Here is a 19,348-nt window from a genome sequence, read left to right as displayed (position 1 = left end):
CAGCGAGCGCCATATCTCAGCAACTGTACACAGCCACAGGACGACAAGTATCAAGATTTACAGTGCCCAGACGCCTCCATAAAGGTGGCTTATTTGCTAGACGTCCTGAACCTTGCATACCTTTAAAAGTTAGCCATCAGCGGCACCGTTTAGAGTGGTGCAGAGAACACGAAACCTGGACATCTCATCAATGGAGTCGCGTCCTCTTCACAGATGAGAGTCGTTTTAGTGCTACAAGCGATTCTCAACGTCAGTTGATCTGGAGAGAGGTTGGAGCTCGATTTCATCCCAATAACATCGCGGAAAGAGATCGTTACGGTGGTCCTGGGGTTGTCGTCTGGGGTGGCATTATTTTGAACGGGCGGACTGAGCTTCAGATCTTCGACCGAGGTTCTGTAACTGGAGACCACTACTGCAATGAGGTAATCCTACCCCATGTGCGTCTGTTCCGAGGAGCCATTGGACCAGACTTCATTTTTATGGATGGCAATGCCCGGCCACAGCGTACTGCTAATGTTCAAGAGCTACTGGAAAGTGAAGATATCACACGAATGGATTGGCCAGCTTACTCTCCAGATCTAAATCCCATAGACCATGAGTGGGATGCATTAGGGAGACGTCTTGTGACACGACAGTATCCCCCTAGTAACACCCATCAGCTGAAAGATGCGTTAAAGGAGGAATGGAGACGTTTACCCCAAGAACTCCTGGATAATCTGGTGCTTAGCATGGAGAGACGATGCCAAGCAACAATTACAGTAAGGGGAGGGCATATTCCTTACTAGGGAACAACTGCCAGTTGTACTTACGCTTCTTCAGGCAATCATGCGTAACGCCACTATATGTCAAATAAAGCCTTTTTTTGTTACATACCCTACTTTAAGCTTTATATTCATTTCTGCGCCATTATTCTTTCACCATCGTTTAAGTACAAAATAATGTACATCATATTCAAATTTCATGTCAATCGGATGATTTCTTGTAGAGTTATGACAAAAAACGCACTTGTTGCTTAAGTTTTGCACACCAGTGTATTAATATCCTGATTTTGAGCATGTTTTTCTTTTCTTTTTTTTGTCGAAGTATAAGGTTACGTTTATTTAGTTCAATGTAGACAGAACCACATTGTTATGAAATTTGACAAATACCTAGTTATAATTTTAATCACAGTTTTTTTCTAGAAACATTCAATACTGCTCTCTATATATTGAACTTGATTTCTGGGAATCATTGCATATTTTTGAAATTTTAATAACTTAGTTATTGATCTTTTACAATATTCTATCTCTTTCCAATGTTCGGAAATCTATTCTAATTTAATCTTTTGCACTTTGGGGTTACCGTCAAACCTTCGCAAATTAGTTTCTTATTTCTTTTCTTTTGATATTTTGCAGATGTTTGTCTCTTTACTTCTCTATTATCTAATAATCTCAATTACTTCTCTATTATCTAATTATTCTCTACTACTATTGGTGCTTAGACACAGTGAAAGGATCAGGTTTATAGAACCAAAACTGTGGTATGTCCACTTCTGTACTTTCATTTGTGCATTATTCACATCGTTCTCTTCATTTTAGTTTATGGTTACCTTTAGTTTGAAAGCTTAATCAAAATGTAGATTTAAAGTTATTTCCAAACTCTTGATTAACTTCCTTTTTATATCATGTTACCTTTACTAGATTATTTTTAATGCCCATTACCACTTATTTTATGATATTTTCTATCTTATACGCAAGTATGAAATAATAGAATTTTAAAAGTAGTGATCTCCGGTTGATAATCAAATATTTAGTACTGATACTTTAGAGTTTTGATTCTATTACTCTCATTATTGAAAGATATAGTTTATTGAATGTCCAAGATCTAAATAGTTAATTAACTTGAATTTGTGTTTGACAAAGCAAATAAATGAAGAAATGTGAGAAATCTAAATATTTTTGTTATTTATTGGAGAAAAAAAATGGGATGCATTATTGCAGCAGTAATTTCCATTCTTCTTTACTAAACAAATATTTCTCCCGATAAGTTTCAGGACTTTTTCTCCAATAAAACGTTTTCCATAGAGATAAAGTCTTCTGCACTATTGTAAAAAATATTCTGAAATTTGTTTCTATAAATTGTCATAAATTATAAGAGAAAGATCATGATTATTTACTTTTTGATTTTTTCCTAACATTTACGGAGATTTTATAAGGGTCTTACAATTAATTATAAAGTTACAATTACAACATTTTCCATAGAGATAAAGTCTTCTGCATTATTGTAAAAAATATTCAGAAATTCTAAATTGTTTCTTTAAATTGTCATAAATTATAAGAGAAAGATTATAATTATTTATTTTGATTTTTTCCTAACTTTTACGGAGCTTTTATAAGGGTCTTACAATTAACAATAAAGTCACAATTAACAATTTAATTAAAATTTCTAAAAATGCGTTGTAAAAACGCTTATTTAAAAGCTGAAAGTATAAAACCATTTTTTTTTTGTATGAAGTGTCCTAAAATTAAATTTCAAGCTTAGCCACATAATCGTAGCGGCGAGTTCCGTTATTCTCTATCACGCAAATATTCAGCACAATGAGCTTTGGCATTTACTCGCCAAGAAAAAATTCCTTCAAGTACAAAACTCTCTTTTAATCGAAAGAAACTGTCATTTAAGGCACCCTCAAAAAACACGGAACACATTTTAGAAAATAATACGCCGCTAACAGTAATAAACACGCTCTGACATCTCTAGCCTTTTCTTCAAAGAAAAAAAAATGTGAAAAAACTCTCTAAAAATTGGAATACTTTCGAACAAACTAGTGAGAATAGAATTTAATTAATTTCTCTGCTGGAAACTTGGCGCACCGTTACGGTTGTGAGTTCCTAATGATTAATCGGGATGCTTGTAAAATTGGATTAAGTTATCGTCTGTTTTTCGGCGCTTGCATTAGCCTCCTTATTAAAAGAAAATTTTTCGTCTGCTTCTATTGCATTTCTTTTTGTTCTGATGACTTTAATACTCACCTTTATAAGTATTATTTTTTCTTCTGATTTCTCCCCCATATAGAAAAGAAATTCAGCTTTTATTTTCGACGAATTATATCTGAAGGCCTTATAATTACTTTTTTTTAGTTTAGTTTTTGAGAATGTAAGAATGGTTTATTAATCGAGAAAGTAAGAAAGAATATAAAAGGCACTTTTTTTTGAGCTTTAAATAAGATTTTATGAACTTAAGTGCTTTGAATATCAGTATTTCAGCCTCTAATGTGCAATAGATGTCATTTCTAATAAATTTAGCCGACCGGTCTGTGTAGGGGGCAGGGAACTGTCCTTGCATCAGGAAGGTCCTGGGTTCGAATCCCGGGTAAGGCATGAATGTTTCTTTCTCTCTCTGTGTGTTCTATGTCCTTTCTCCTTTGTGCGTGACTGTGTGTGAATGTGACCCGCCCTATGAACGGGTTGTGGTTGTGTGAATGGCGTGGCAGAAGTCGAATTCCTGGCCATAGATGGCGCCACTGAAAAACAGGAACAATCGCACCCTCACTGCCTAAACAGGCATACGAAAAAAAAAACTAATGAATTTGGTAAAATAGAGTGATGAAACTTTTTGTTTAAAAGGTTTTAAAACAAGATATATTTTATTTTTGTTGGTGTTTTCAATATTCGTATGAAAAATGAGTTAAACTCTATTATAGCTAAGCAACCTTAAGATATAAATTTGTTTTTAAAAAAAATGATCATATAATATTTTAAAAATAGAAATTTGTTCATGAAACTCGAATTAAAAAGATAGTTCAATTTTTACAATGATCAATCAAATCATGTTCGTTTCGTTCGCCACTAAGTTAAACCTATTCGAAATGTGTTCTAAGGTAAAATCCTTAGAATTTAAATTCGATTGGAATTATTTAGCGCATTTGTTGATATTATTGATTTGTCTTAATGAATCATCCGGGCCGTCGAGGCCGAGTGGTTAGAGAATCAGACTCCGGTCCGGTCCGGAGGAACCGGTGTTCGATCCTTGACTCCGTAAAACCCACCGAGTAAGTAGGATCTACGTGCTCGTAAAATCTTTGGAATCAAAAGTCCTGCGATCGGTGGCTGAACACCATCGGTTGCTGCCTAAGAGTACATGGATATGGAGAAAATAATATATCTTAGAGGTTAAGATATCTGGAATATTTTTTCGTCTATCTCAGAGTATTAAGATAGACGAAAGATATCTTTGAAATTTCGTCAACTGATGGATTATTGACTGAAAAATAAATACATAATGACATCTTCAAAAAGAATTTTTGCAGAAATAACGTGGCGCAAGATTTTGGGAATTAGCTACGAATTTCGTCAACTGATAGGTTACTGACTGAAAAATAAATACATAATGATATCTTCAAAATATCTTTCTAACAATGTGGTTCAAACTGGCGATTAGTTTAACAGATGCCTTTGAAAATATTTCAGTTGGAATGGTTAAACATGCAGCTCTGAACATTCCTGTAGTTTTTCAAGTTAGCAACATCATCTGTTGAGGGATTTTGTTAATAAATTTAAAACACGTTGAAAATACAAATCTAGTTCACTAAACAGAAAACAACTGACAAAACATATCTTTCTCCTTTAGGTTTTCTTTATTTAATTTTTAAATTTTGAGAATTAGTTACGAATTTCGTCAACTGATAGGTTATTGACTAAACAATCAATACATAATGATATCTTCAATATATATGCCTTTAAAAATATTTCAGTTGGAATGGTTAAACATGCAGCTCTGAACATTCCTGTAGTTTTTCAAGTTAGCAACATCATCTGTTGAGGGATTTTGTTAATAAATTTAAAACGCGTTGAAAATACAAATCTAGTTCACTAAACAGAAAACAGCTGACAAAACATATCTTTCTCCTTTAGGTTTTCTTTATTTGATTTTTAAATTTTGAGAATTAGTTACGAATTTCGTCAACTGATAGGTTATTGACTAAAAAATAAATACATAATGATATCTTCAAAATATCTTTCTAACAATGTGGTTCAAACTGGCGATTAGTTTAACAGATGCCTTTGAAAATATTTCAGTTGGAATGGTTAAACACGCAGCACTGAACATTCCTGTAGTTTTTCAAGTTAGCAACATCATCTGTTGAGGGATTTTGTTAATAAATTTAAAACGCGTTGAAAATACAAATCTAGTTCACTAAACAGAAAACAGCTGACAAAACATATCTTTCTCCTTTAGGTTTTCTTTATTTGATTTTTAAATTTTGAGAATTAGTTACGAATTTCGTCAACTGATAGGTTATTGACTGAAAAATTATTACATAATGATATCTTCAAAATATCTTTCTAACAATGTGGTTCAAACTAGCGATTAGTTTAGCAGATGCCCTTGAAAATATTTTAGCTGGAGTGGTTAAACATGCAGCACTCAACATTCCTGTAGTTTTTCAAGTTAGCAACATCATCTGTTGAGGGATTTTGTTAATAAATTTAAAACGCGTTGAAAATACAAATCTAGTTCACTAAACAGAAAACAGCTGACAAAACATATCTTTCTCCTTTAGGTTTTCTTTATTTGATTTTTAAATTTTGAGAATTAGTTACGAATTTCGTCAACTGATAGGTTATTGACTAAAAAATAAATACATAATGATATCTTCAAAATATCTTTCTAACAATGTGGTTCAAACTGGCGATTAGTTTAACAGATGCCTTTGAAAATATTTCAGTTGGAATGGTTAAACATGCAGCACTGAACATGCATGTAGTTTTTCAAGTTAGCAACATCATCTGTTGAGGGATTTTGTTAATAAATTTAAAACGCGTTGAAAATACAAATCTAGTTCACTGAACAGAAAACAGCTGACAAAACATATCTTTCTCCTTTAGGTTTTCTTTATTTGATTTTTAAATTTTGAGAATTAGTTACGAATTTCGTCAACTGATAGGTTATTGACTAAAAAATAAATACATAATGATATCTTCAAAATATCTTTCTAACAATGTGGTTCAAACTGGCGATTAGTTGAACAGATGCCTTTGAAAATATTTCAGTTGGAATGGTTAAACATGCAGCACTGAACATTCCTGTAGTTTTTCAAGTTAGCAACATCATCTGTTGAGGGATTTTGTTAATAAATTTAAAACGCGTTGAAAATACAAATCTAGTTCACTAAACAGAAAACAGCTGACAAAACATATCTTTCTCCTTTAGGTTTTCTTTATTTGATTTTTAAATTTTGAGAATTAGTTACGAATTTCGTCAACTGATAGGTTATTGACTGAAAAATTATTACATAATGATATCTTTAAAATATCTTTCTAACAATGTGGTTCAAACTAGCGATTAGTTTAACAGATGCCCTTGAAAATATTTTAGCTGGAGTGGTTAAACATGCAGCACTGAACATTCCTGTAGTTTTTCAAGTTAGCAACATCATGTGTTGAGGGATTTTGTTAATAAATTTAAAACGCGTTGAAAATACAAATCTAGTTCACTAAACAGAAAACAGCTGACAAAACATATCTTTCTCCTTTAGGTTTTCTTTATTTGATTTTTAAATTTTGAGAATTAGTTACGAATTTCGTCAACTGATAGGTTATTGACTAAAAAATAAATACATAATGATATCTTCAAAATATCTTTCTAACAATGTGGTTCAAACTGGCGATTAGTTTAACAGATGCCTTTGAAAATATTTCAGTTGGAATGGTTAAACATGCAGCACTGAACATTCCTGTAGTTTTTCAAGTTAGCAACATCATCTGTTGAGGGATTTTGTTAATAAATTTAAAACGCGTTGAAAATACAAATCTAGTTCACTAAATAGAAAACAGCTGACAAAACATATCTTTCTCCTTTAGGTTTTCTTTATTTGATTTTTAAATTTTGAGAATTAGTTACGAATTTCGTCAACTGATAGGTTATTGACTGAAAAATTATTACATAATGATATCTTCAAAATATCTTTCTAACAATGTGGTTCAAACTGGCGATTAGTTTAACAGATGCCTTTGAAAATATTTCAGTTGGAATGGTTAAACATGCAGCACTGAACATGCATGTAGTTTTTCAAGTTAGCAACATCATCTGTTGAGGGATTTTGTTAATAAATTTAAAACGCGTTGAAAATACAAATCTAGTTCACTGAACAGAAAACAGCTGACAAAACATATCTTTCTCCTTTAGGTTTTCTTTATTTGATTTTTAAATTTTGAGAATTAGTTACGAATTTCGTCAACTGATAGGTTATTGACTAAAAAATAAATACATAATGATATCTTCAAAATATCTTTCTAACAATGTGGTTCAAACTGGCGATTAGTTTAACAGATGCCTTTGAAAATATTTCAGTTGGAATGGTTAAACATGCAGCACTGAACATTCCTGTAGTTTTTCAAGTTAGCAACATCATCTGTTGAGGGATTTTGTTAATAAATTTAAAACGCGTTGAAAATACAAATCTAGTTCACTAAACAGAAAACAGCTGACAAAACATATCTTTCTCCTTTAGGTTTTCTTTATTTGATTTTTAAATTTTGAGAATTAGTTACGAATTTCGTCAACTGATAGGTTATTGACTGAAAAATTATTACATAATGATATCTTTAAAATATCTTTCTAACAATGTGGTTCAAACTAGCGATTAGTTTAACAGATGCCCTTGAAAATATTTTAGCTGGAGTGGTTAAACATGCAGCACTCAACATTCCTGTAGTTTTTCAAGTTAGCAACATCATCTGTTGAGGGATTTTGTTAATAAATTTAAAACGCGTTGAAAATACAAATCTAGTTCACTAAACAGAAAACAGCTGACAAAACATATCTTTCTCCTTTAGGTTTTCTTTATTTGATTTTTAAATTTTGAGAATTAGTTACGAATTTCGTCAACTGATAGGTTATTGACTAAAAAATAAATACATAATGATATCTTCAAAATATCTTTCTAACAATGTGGTTCAAACTGGCGATTAGTTTAACAGATGCCTTTGAAAATATTTCAGTTGGAATGGTTAAACATGCAGCACTGAACATGCATGCAGTTTTTCAAGTTAGCAACATCATCTGTTGAGGGATTTTGTTAATAAATTTAAAACGCGTTGAAAATACAAATCTAGTTCACTGAACAGAAAACAGCTGACAAAACATATCTTTCTCCTTTAGGTTTTCTTTATTTGATTTTTAAATTTTGAGAATTAGTTACGAATTTCGTCAACTGATAGGTTATTGACTAAAAAATAAATACATAATGATATCTTCAAAATATCTTTCTAACAATGTGGTTCAAACTGGCGATTAGTTTAACAGATGCCTTTGAAAATATTTCAGTTGGAATGGTTAAACATGCAGCACTGAACATTCCTGTAGTTTTTCAAGTTAGCAACATCATCTGTTGAGGGATTTTGTTAATAAATTTAAAACGCGTTGAAAATACAAATCTAGTTCACTAAACAGAAAACAGCTGACAAAACATATCTTTCTCCTTTAGGTTTTCTTTATTTGATTTTTAAATTTTGAGAATTAGTTACGAATTTCGTCAACTGATAGGTTATTGACTAAAAAATAAATACATAATGATATCTTCAAAATATCTTTCTAACAATGTGGTTCAAACTGGCGATTAGTTTAACAGATGCCTTTGAAAATATTTCAGTTGGAATGGTTAAACATGCAGCACTGAACATTCCTGTAGTTTTTCAAGTTAGCAACATCATCTGTTGAGGGATTTTGTTAATAAATTTAAAACGCGTTGAAAATACAAATCTAGTTCACTAAACAGAAAACAGCTGACAAAACATATCTTTCTCCTTTAGGTTTTCTTTATTTGATTTTTAAATTTTGAGAATTAGTTACGAATTTCGTCAACTGATAGGTTATTGACTAAAAAATAAATACATAATGATATCTTCAAAATATCTTTCTAACAATGTGGTTCAAACTGGCGATTAGTTTAACAGATGCCTTTGAAAATATTTCAGTTGGAATGGTTAAACATGCAGCACTGAACATTCCTGTAGTTTTTCAAGTTAGCAACATCATCTGTTGAGGGATTTTGTTAATAAATTTAAAACGCGTTGAAAATACAAATCTAGTTCACTAAACAGAAAACAGCTGACAAAACATATCTTTCTCCTTTAGGTTTTCTTTATTTGATTTTTAAATTTTGAGAATTAGTTACGAATTTCGTCAACTGATAGGTTATTGACTGAAAAATTATTACATAATGATATCTTCAAAATATCTTTCTAACAATGTGGTTCAAACTAGCGATTAGTTTAGCAGATGCCCTTGAAAATATTTTAGCTGGAGTGGTTAAACATGCAGCACTCAACATTCCTGTAGTTTTTCAAGTTAGCAACATCATCTGTTGAGGGATTTTGTTAATAAATTTAAAACGCGTTGAAAATACAAATCTAGTTCACTAAACAGAAAACAGCTGACAAAACATATCTTTCTCCTTTAGGTTTTCTTTATTTGATTTTTAAATTTTGAGAATTAGTTACGAATTTCGTCAACTGATAGGTTATTGACTAAAAAATAAATACATAATGATATCTTCAAAATATCTTTCTAACAATGTGGTTCAAACTGGCGATTAGTTTAACAGATGCCTTTGAAAATATTTCAGTTGGAATGGTTAAACATGCAGCACTGAACATGCATGTAGTTTTTCAAGTTAGCAACATCATCTGTTGAGGGATTTTGTTAATAAATTTAAAACGCGTTGAAAATACAAATCTAGTTCACTGAACAGAAAACAGCTGACAAAACATATCTTTCTCCTTTAGGTTTTCTTTATTTGATTTTTAAATTTTGAGAATTAGTTACGAATTTCGTCAACTGATAGGTTATTGACTAAAAAATAAATACATAATGATATCTTCAAAATATCTTTCTAACAATGTGGTTCAAACTGGCGATTAGTTTAACAGATGCCTTTGAAAATATTTCAGTTGGAATGGTTAAACATGCAGCACTGAACATTCCTGTAGTTTTTCAAGTTAGCAACATCATCTGTTGAGGGATTTTGTTAATAAATTTAAAACGCGTTGAAAATACAAATCTAGTTCACTAAACAGAAAACAGCTGACAAAACATATCTTTCTCCTTTAGGTTTTCTTTATTTGATTTTTAAATTTTGAGAATTAGTTACGAATTTCGTCAACTGATAGGTTATTGACTGAAAAATTATTACATAATGATATCTTTAAAATATCTTTCTAACAATGTGGTTCAAACTAGCGATTAGTTTAACAGATGCCCTTGAAAATATTTTAGCTGGAGTGGTTAAACATGCAGCACTCAACATTCCTGTAGTTTTTCAAGTTAGCAACATCATCTGTTGAGGGATTTTGTTAATAAATTTAAAACGCGTTGAAAATACAAATCTAGTTCACTAAACAGAAAACAGCTGACAAAACATATCTTTCTCCTTTAGGTTTTCTTTATTTGATTTTTAAATTTTGAGAATTAGTTACGAATTTCGTCAACTGATAGGTTATTGACTAAAAAATAAATACATAATGATATCTTCAAAATATCTTTCTAACAATGTGGTTCAAACTGGCGATTAGTTTAACAGATGCCTTTGAAAATATTTCAGTTGGAATGGTTAAACATGCAGCACTGAACATGCATGTAGTTTTTCAAGTTAGCAACATCATCTGTTGAGGGATTTTGTTAATAAATTTAAAACGCGTTGAAAATACAAATCTAGTTCACTGAACAGAAAACAGCTGACAAAACATATCTTTCTCCTTTAGGTTTTCTTTATTTGATTTTTAAATTTTGAGAATTAGTTACGAATTTCGTCAACTGATAGGTTATTGACTAAAAAATAAATACATAATGATATCTTCAAAATATCTTTCTAACAATGTGGTTCAAACTGGCGATTAGTTTAACAGATGCCTTTGAAAATATTTCAGTTGGAATGGTTAAACATGCAGCACTGAACATTCCTGTAGTTTTTCAAGTTAGCAACATCATCTGTTGAGGGATTTTGTTAATAAATTTAAAACGCGTTGAAAATACAAATCTAGTTCACTAAACAGAAAACAGCTGACAAAACATATCTTTCTCCTTTAGGTTTTCTTTATTTGATTTTTAAATTTTGAGAATTAGTTACGAATTTCGTCTACTGATAGGTTATTGACTGAAAAATTATTACATAATGATATCTTCAAAGTATCTTTCTAACAATGTGGTTCAAACTAGCGATTAGTTTAGCAGATGCCCTTGAAAATATTTTAGCTGGAGTGGTTAAACATGCAGCTCTGAACATTCCTGTAGTTTTTCAAGTTAGCAACATCATCTGTTGAGGGATTTTGTTAATAAATTTAAAACGCGTTGAAAATACAAATCTAGTTCACTAAACAGAAAACAGCTGACAAAACATATCTTTCTCCTTTAGGTTTTCTTTATTTGATTTTTAAATTTTGAGAATTAGTTACGAATTTCGTCAACTGATAGGTTATTGACTGAAAAATAAATACGTAATGATATCTTCAAAATAGTGGCTGGGTGGCGCAGTTAGTTTGTCGTCGGCTTTCTGGGCCCAAGTCTGCGGGTTCGATCCCCGGCCCAGACACCGGATTTTCGGGATGAAGAAAATCCTCAGCGGCCATGTCGCATGATTATGCGGCATGTAAAAGATCCCTGGAGTGCCTCATTGGCTCTTGGCATTTCCGGCAAAATTAAATTCGTAATGCACTTTAGCATACCTGCCAACTTTTACTCGCTTCCATTATGATTTTTCCCGGTATGACTTTAGCATCCAAATAGAGTCTCGGTGCTGCCATCTAGTGTGGCAGAGACTAGACGTCCAAATTAACATGACCAACGGTATCTTACCCATTGGGGTGGTCCTGAAAGAGTGGATACCACCTCTGGAGAATGCACTAGGTGTGCTCATCGGCAAGACCGATTGTGCTGCTCATTGGAGAAAAAAAATATCTTCAAAATATCTTTCTAACAATGTAGTTCAAACTGGCGATTAGTTTAACAGATGCCTTTGAAAATATTTCAGTTGGAATGGTTAGACATGCAGCACTGAACATTCCTGTAGATTTTCAAGTTAGCAACATCATCTGTTGAGGGATTTCGTTAATAAATTTAAAACTCATTGAAAATACAAATCTATTTCACTAGACAGAAAGCAGCAGACAAAACATATCTTCCTCTTTTAACTTTTCGTTGATCAACTTTTCTAATTGGAGGTAATTTTAGAAAAAATTGGTATAGCTAATCAAATTATAGTTAGTTAGACACATTGAAGTTGTTTTATATGTTTGGATATACAACCTTACGGCCTACAATTTATGTAAATAAGTCAAACTATGCAATAACCAGCAATGTAAAACAAAGTACGCAACAAAATGTAAGATTTCCCAAAGTTTGACAAGGAAAAAGTACTTTTTATGCAAAAGCAAATAGCTACTATGTTTCGAGAGTTAAACCTTACACCAAAAATGAGATAAAAAAATCGAAAACATTTCCTTTTCATCTAAAACTTTTTTTACAGTTGTACCAGGAAGAAAAGGAATTCTTATGTGTGTTTTGCATGATTTTTTATTTTTAGATTTTGCATTCTTTTAAAATATGCATAAAGATATGGTTTGTTCAGTTCTTACAAGCAGTATCTATAAAGAAATTGATATTCAAGAGCGTTATTACGTTTCTGTAGATTTTTATTCACTATATTATGTGTGATGAAATAAGAAATCGTAATAACTAGTTGCGATCCTTGTGTGATTTTTCTCTTCAAGCATGTTGGTATACAACATGCCTACGGGAATAGTGTAGCTTTATTTTAAAACATGTAGATTTAACAAGACCGCGGGAGAGCAATATTTTGCGGATGCATCATTATGGAAAAAGTTTGAGGCTGGGAATCTACAAAATCTTCTCAAAGGAATATGTTTATTCACAACATTGCTATTCGTTAAATTTTAGGGAATTGTATGCTTATTCACTGACTGTATTGAATACTGGTTTGCAATAGCATTGTAATAATGTAGTTTATAAAATAATTTAGGCATCTAGTATTTGTTGAAACTAATAAACTAACTTTGAGATATCTTCAAACTTTCTTCGTGAAACGAGCTATCTTTTTCTTGATTCATTTTCAATAAGAAATATGTTAAACTAGCTTTAAAACTTTCCTTAACTTAAACTGTCCTTGAAACAAATAATTCATATCTTAGAGGGGATTTAGCTTTCCATGGAGAAAGTATCAATGTTACAATTTTTTGGAGCTTTTTGCAACTTATCTAAAATTTAATTTTTGGTTTTCAATTTTTTTTCAAGAGCTTAATATATCGCCAGACATTTAATAGCAAACACTTTTGTGAAATAATTTAAAACTGTTATAATTTAATTTTCTTAAAATCTAACAATTTGAAGAAGATAAAGTCTTGCGCATCCGATAAAGAAGATAAAGATCATAGTAATGAATTTAACACGTTGAATGCTATGCTAATTTTACATGGCTTTCCTGTCTGGCAAACTGTAAATAACTACGAACTGAATTTGCAAATTTGTTCGGCATATCATTTATATAATTCATGGCATATCTGAAAAAAGTGGTGAATTATATAAATTTGCGAATTGTTTAGAAATAGTTTTGGATAAAAATCTACTAAATTGAATTTATTAAACCAAGAATCACAATTAATAAACTACTACTTGAAAATATTTATTCGCTGTTCGGAGTAAGTTGGCATCTCTGATAAATAAAACTATTTTTGTATGTTCTATATTGCATTAATTTTTTCAAACCATTTTAGTAACGATAATAATACCAAAATATTAAAAATTCACTCGAATTATGTGTTTTTAATAATCTTGGCTTCGTTGGTCACCGATGACCCCCGTGGAGCTACGAACAAACTCAGTGCCGATCACCGGTGACCCCCATGGCATTCAATGTGTTAAAAAACTTTTTACAATTTGACGCAAATGGGAAAATTGTGTTTCTCTTTATATGTTTATTTTCTGATGCTATAATTACAAGTAAAAATTGTATGATAGTTTTTAGTTTTGAAAAACAGTCTAATAGTTACTAAAAAAACTGTTAGATTATCGCAATTATATTTATACTATAATATAAAATAAGAAAAAAGCAGTTAAAATTTTTTTATTCATATTCAAAAATTTACCAATAATTGATTTTGTAAGTTTAAAAAAATTTCAATGAGGAATAACTGTTTTTCTTAGAACTAAATTACTGCAAATAAGTGCAAATCTGAAAAATTACTGTTTGGAAGGGAGTTGTGTTTGAAAGATTTTACCTTTAAAGCTGAAATATGCATTGGCGTCTTATGCTGTATTTTTATACCTATAATTTTTAAACTGCTAAATATAATATTTTTCCCTTATTGTAACTTAAATTAATATAATTCGATGAAAAAGGTATGAAAAACATGTTTAATAATAATTCTGCCTCAAAAAGCCTTCAAGTATGATGTTTTTAAAATAATACTAGTTTAAGGAAATCGAAAAATAAGAAGTATTTTTTAAATTAAAAGAAACTGAATTTTATTTTGGATTTTTATATGAAAAATTATGTTGACACCAAAAAAAAAAAAAAAAAATATTTATCAATATTTACTCGCTAGAATGAATTTAAGCAATATTCTATACTCAGACCAATTACCAAGTTTTAAATTCGTAGGTGAATTAAAAGTCGAGCAATCTTGTGCTCCAAATGAAAAAAAATGTGACTTGAGAAAATCAGATTTAACATGTTGAATGCCATGGGGGTCACCGGTGACCGGCACTGAGTTTGCTCGTAGTGCCACGGGGGTCAACGAATGGGGGGCCGAGATTATTAGAAACACATAATTCGAGTAAATTTTTAATGCTTCTAATTTTTTTTAAATATTATTATCGTTACTAAAATGATTTGAAGAAATTAGAGCAATACTGAGAAAATCGTTTTGGCCAGGCGGGCATGCCATGTAAAACTAGCATGGCATTCAACGTGTTAAAGACAAAACTTTGAATAAGTAACTTTGAAATAAATTATTTGAGGTTGAAAACGACTTAATTTTTTTTAAAAATAGGTGCATAATTAACTGTTTTTAATGAGTGTGTTTAAATATTTTTTTGTTTCAATTTTGGAAATATTTTTAATATTGTCCTATATTTGGTGTCAAAACACTCACAGGGAAACATTGTCAATAATTTAACAGGCATTAAAAGAACCAATAGAAAATCCATTTCTTGAAAATTTGATGATAAATTACATCTCGATAAAGCTAATGAAATATTAATAAAACTTGACACATTTTTAACGCCCAACGCAACCTCGCGTGACGAGAATCTAAAGAAAAACGTCAATTTTTGAAATCAAGTAATTCAAGTTTTCATTGTGTGAATTTGTAATTGTTGGAAAGGCATTTTGGGATTCGAAAATATTTAAAATATGATTTAAATATACATTTTACCTTTCATGGTGCATTTCCCATTATTCTTCATATGAAATTAAACGAATTATCTGGGGGATAAATTTTGCTTTACACTGAAAAATCCTTTTTACATTTTTAAATTTAATCGCCCATTTTCACCATTTTTCTTTAAAAATTAAAGAAATTGGCAAATTATTTTCTTATGGTGAAAAGCCTTGTTGATTATTTTTAAAAACTCGAATTTTTTAAAAATCTTTTTAATTATTATTGACTTTAAAATAATATATTCCACAATTGATAAATATTTTCAAAATAGTGGGTATGTTGTATAGGGTGTTTTCTTTTCAGTATTTGTAGTTTTCAAAAATAGAAAAAATAACCCAATTTTGATAACTGAATGATTTTGCATACCATAACCATATACATTTTAGCAGCTAATATATTGGATATGATTTATTTAAAAGTTTTTCTAATACGCATAAGAATTTCATTGAATTCTATGCGCGTAATCAACGCCTTCTAGAAAAGAGCAGGCTTCAGCACGGGTTACCATAAATAAGAAATTCGATACTTTAGTAGTCCAGACGTAATGATATATTTTGTATTTTTCACCACTGCGGAGCTTAGTGGTCCGAACGCAGTGACATCGTTTTTATTTTTCATCCACTGCGGAGCTTAGTGGTCCGAACGCAGTGACATCGTTTTTATTTTTCATCCACTGCGCAGTTTAAATTCGTTACATCAGACTACTGAATTGATCCACGCTGAGGGATTTCTTCTTCTAGAAGGTGTTGATTTACTTTGAAGGTGTTACCTTATCAGAATAAAACGGATCAAAAGATAATATTTTTATAAAAAAAAATCAAACATTTTGTTATGAAAAACCCTTTAGTTTCCCTAAAATGCACTAGGTTTTTGAAGCAAAATGTATTTCGGCATACAAAACGTTAGAAGCTCAATTTTTGGAACAGTTAAGTAGAAATTACGTAATTTTCATAAAAATGGCTAGTAAGCTACAACTCTACTAGCGAGTTACTACTTATATATATTGAAAATAAGAAGAAAGTGCAAGCAAAAGTACTAGTATAACCCAGAAAGAGGTGTGCTCTAAGTTATTGCGATAATTCAACACACTACTTTTTAACAGCCATATTTGTCAGAGTATTCTGGTATCATTTCTGCAAGTTTTTTCCTTGGTGTATAAGTTAGGAAAAGAGGGACACAGATTCAGCTGCACAAGATCCCGTTTACCTGAACTTGAATTAAACATTTTTGGTGTTTCTATTTAAGATTTTACTATAAGTTAAATCTATCTAAGTCTGCTAACACGTCAAATTTATCGTGGTTGCAAGCCATGTGGTGGGGAAGTTAGGAAAAAGAGAGGCAATGATTCCGTTGCTGAAGCTTAGACTAACCAAGACTTGTATTAAATTTATTAACCTGAACTTGATTTGAAATTATAAGGTGTTTCTTCTATGCCATTTAAAAGCGAGAGCATTGGAAAACGGGCGAAGGGTTCCACGACTACGTGTGTATTTAAAATATGTGAGTATATATATATATATATATATATATATATATATATATATATATATATATATATATATATATATATATATGTGTGTGTGTGTGTATTTATATATATATTTAAATACACTCTATAACAAAAAAATCGACGAACCAAGTAGGAGTTGTCCGATTGAAACGAAAATTGGTGGATAGGAAGACAATGTACAGAATAGTAAATGATTAAAATTTCAGAACAATTGAATAATTTATTGCAGAGTTACAGTAACAAGTTCAATAAGGTGTTGACCCGCGTCTAGCCTGGAAACAAGCTGCCACACGGCGTGGCAGAGACCGATAAAGCTCCCGGATGGTCTCTTGTGTTATTTCCTGCCAAATTCGATCCAATTGTCGAACGAGGTCATCAACATTCCGTGCCAGATGCAATCGCCTTCCCATCATATCCCAGACATGCTCGATGGGAGGGTGATCTGGCAGGCCAAGGAAGAGTTTGACAAGCTTGCAGACAGTTCATAGCAACACATGCCGTATGTTTTCTGGCATTGTCCTGCTGAAAAACCAGCCCAGGGCGCAGCAAAAGGAACGGTACCAAAACAGGTCTTAGGATATCGTCGACGTACCGCTGTGCAGTAAGTGTACCTCTAATGACGACCAAAGGGGTCCGGTTGTCAAAGGAAATGGCACCCCAGACCATAATGCCATGTTGAGGGCCAGTGTGGTGTGCAATAGTGAAGGCAGGATCCCCCATCTGCTCTGTGCGTCTCCAAACACGTCTTCGATGATCGTCAGGACACAGTTGGAAGCGGGATTCGTCGCTAAAGACTATACGTTCCCAGTCGGCATCATTCCAGCCTGATCGAGCGTCGATTTTGCGCGTCTTAGTGCGTTCTTGGTGCGTCAATTTTTTTGTTATAGAATATATATATATATATATATATATATATATATATATATATATATATATATATATATATATATATATAATTGGTAAATAAAGCACTAATTTTATCAACACATAATGATGATCCGTAATGGCTCAGGGGAGGGACAGAGCACTGGCCTCCTAATGAGGTGACACGGGTTCGAATCCACGATTGCTTGCTGATATGAAATCCGCACTCGACTCATACAGACCACACTGCTGACTTTAATTATTCTGAGTGGTAGATTTTGGTTAGAGTTTCCTTACCATCAAGCTAACCGCGGGAGGTCTTCTTGGTTTTTCTCTCCATGTAATGCAAATCTGGGTTAGTTCCATTAAAAAGCATTCTACGAAGGCAAATTTCTCTCAATCAAGATAAGGGATGCTGAAGTTCCCTTGTCTTCTGGATTGGGTTTAAACTTTCCAGGCTACTGAGTTAAACGTTGGTAGTCGTAAACTCAAATTTGGGTCTGCTGTTAAACGATGGTTATAGAATAAAATGAAATATATAACGATAGAACCGTGATTACTTGGGGGATAGAGCCTTCACCTACCAATGAGGTGAACCAGGTTCGAATTCCAGCGTTCGCTGGTTGATACGAATTCTGGTCCTGGTTCGCACCGACCACAGTACTGACGTAAAATATCTTGGTAGACGGATCATGGGTTAGAATCCCCTAGTCGTAGAGCTGATCTTGTTAGGTTTTCGTAATTTTTCTTTCCTTGTAACGCAAATGCGGGTTATTTCATTGAAACGTCCTTCACGAAGGCAAATCTTTTCAAATACTTGATCCAGGAGTTTCCTTGTCATCTGGGTTGGATTAGATATTACAAGGCTGTGGTGGTGAGCAGTGAAAGTAAATTCAGAACTGGATCGGATGTTTAATGCTGGTTATAAAATAAAATATATAACTGTAAATAATTATGTAGCATGCAATGGATTTCTTAAAATTTAAACTCGATTATTTAAATTTTTTTTTTAAATCGAAGTCAATTACTTTTTTGCACTTTTCTCATCCAAATAACTTAATTTACTTAAACTAGACTTCATACTGAAAGTAAACACATACTAATCCCATTCTTTGCGAACGCCTTATTACTCGGAGTTATTGCATGGATTCTCAATACCAGAAACACAGTTCCCAAATCCCAGATCATTCTTCGGATTCATTTAGGGAATTTCATCCTAGCAATAACCCACAGACACTCCCGTATTATTTATTTTTTCCCCTTTTTTCTTCTTTCTTTTCCTCATAACAGTTCCGCATTGCGAAGAAGGAACCATTTATGCGGACGCATAAATCCGGTGCCACAGCAATCTAACTTCTAAACTTAGCCACTAACAAACAACTGTGTTTGTGTCCTTTTCGCTGGAGTCAGGATTTTCGCTCTGCCCAGCGAAATTAGAAAGCAATCCCATCAAATGACTTTTTCGCATTCCTTGCACGAGTTAGGTCTGGGAGTCCACCTGTACCTTCTCCTAATGCGGGTTGAGATGTAGACGTAGACGTTT

This window comes from Parasteatoda tepidariorum, chromosome 10 (assembly GCF_982258835.1).
Source record: "Parasteatoda tepidariorum strain Cologne lab strain chromosome 10, Ptep-v5.0, whole genome shotgun sequence".
Taxonomy (NCBI): Eukaryota; Metazoa; Arthropoda; class Arachnida; order Araneae; family Theridiidae; genus Parasteatoda; species Parasteatoda tepidariorum.
Note: the sequence above shows the minus strand (reverse complement) of the source record.